Below are 2,026 nucleotides of genomic sequence, written 5' to 3'. Positions count from 1 at the left end.
CTCGTCAGCACGTCCTTCAATTCGTGAAGCACATAAGCCTCAACGTCTCAAAACGCCACCGAGTCTATGAGCGACGCCGTATAGAGCAGAATTTCGCAGCCTTAGTAGAAGGAAGCCATCTTGCTCTGGGACACTGCGGCAACAGGCAAACCAGAGAGAAGGCTGGCGGTTCACCTGTGGCCTTGGAGCATGCGTGGTTCGTGCAAGGACTGCGGGTCGCGCATGCGTCAAGAACTTGCTGACCGGTCTCCTTTCGCTGGTTCTCCTGTCTCGCAGTCCGCAGAACTTTTGATGGCTGCTCCCTGCAAGAGCTGGAAAACCGTGGTATTTGTGGCGTACAGTTTCTTATTAAGTTTGACTGTAGTTCTTCACGTGCACCTAAATATAAGTTATGCCCGACTGGATGCACGTCTTGCTACCATGAGAAGGCGGCTTTTGCGGTCGGAAGTCGAACCCATGGCCACGTGCTCGGCAGCCGAAAGCACGTTTTTCGATGCGCAAGTTCTCTATGCGCAAAGTTCCGTATTCTCTATACTGCCGCGGCTGTTTAGGCGAACACAAGCAGTTCTCAAAAAAAAAAAAAAAGACCCCGCCGCTCCCTTTACGGGGTACAGAATAATGGCGGCGCCGCTGAGGTAGCGGGTTCGGCTCGCAGAAACGGCGGTCGCATTCAAACGGCAGCGAAATGCAGAAACGCTCGTGTTTCGCGCTTTGGGTGCGCCATAAAAAGAGCCATAGGTGGTCAAACTTAATCCGTAGCCCTCCATTACAGCATCTCTGTTCATTTTCCGGACATACAACCACAAAGTAAAGAAAAAGATATTACCCAATACGTCGAGAACATCTTGCGGCAAGTCTTTACCTCCACCGTCAACTCCCGAGACACCCCTCAGTTACTAAAGTTTTTGACAATTTCTTGTAGCTCCTTGACTCCTTTTAACAACCATTGCATTCCACAACAATGTTCGTCACGGCACATGTTATATTTTTACAGAGTTTCAATCTGATATCGTTCATGCATCGGGCTGATAATGGGGATTGAACATAACGGATAATCGGCTAGGGCAAATCAAATTGTGAGAAAACCCACAGCGGACTTTATACCAACATTTCACCTTTACAATTATTCACATTCCAACCAAGTTGAAAGGAGGAAAAGCAGTAACTGGCATTTTTCAGTTCTGTGAATGGGTGCCGATAGTATCAATCTCGTAAATTCTGCATTCGCGGCCGCTCTTTTAGAGCGACTTTGGTCGCACCCATTAGTTTCGCCGTAAATGAAATGAGGAACTCAAGGCGAGACAACTACCTTCGCAACAGTGGCTAATATTTGTATTTTGTTTTCTTGGAACTTGAATGCGCTCTAACAAGTTTGTTCAGGACGCGCCTATAAAGAGCCTTTCTGCGTTTTACGTGTTTTTGAACATCTCATTTGTAGGGTTCCCCGCCAATGGTCATCGTTGCAGTATAGCACAATATCAAGATTCGTGCGCTTTTCATAAATGATCGCACTCATACAAAAGCCTACAGCTGCAAGCACTGGCCTGGTTGCTACGTTATATAGTTTTATACATAATTAGCTCCAAATGCGGCATTTTCCTTCATTCTTAGCTTTTCTTTTTTTTTTTTCTAATGAACATTGTCACGCCCAAATTGTATTGGTTTTGGCATGTAACCGTCCTTCACGGTTTTATCACTGTTATCCAGTTATCGCTCGGCATGTACTGTATCCGAAATTTCCTTCGATGTTGTGCCTGACTTATAGGAAGGGAGTTTTGTATAATCAGATTGCGCGAGGGGCGCAAATATTATTGAACATGCTCGCATGTACACGAGCACCAAAAGATTTCTCTCGAATGTGCAGTGCTCAGCCAATGAAACACGATACTGAGACAGCATGGCGGCAGGCGCTCGATGAGGAGGCCGAATGCAGTTACGATGCATCGAAAGCATTCTCGCTTTCATGTGACGCAAAAATGAGTCATCATAGCGTCACCAGCACCCACCGGTGGCGCAAGAAAGTGCC

The sequence above is a fragment of the Dermacentor andersoni genome, chromosome 2 (assembly GCF_023375885.2).
Source record: "Dermacentor andersoni chromosome 2, qqDerAnde1_hic_scaffold, whole genome shotgun sequence".
In the NCBI taxonomy this organism is placed as follows: Eukaryota; Metazoa; Arthropoda; class Arachnida; order Ixodida; family Ixodidae; genus Dermacentor; species Dermacentor andersoni.
This window is presented reverse-complemented; position numbering follows the sequence as displayed.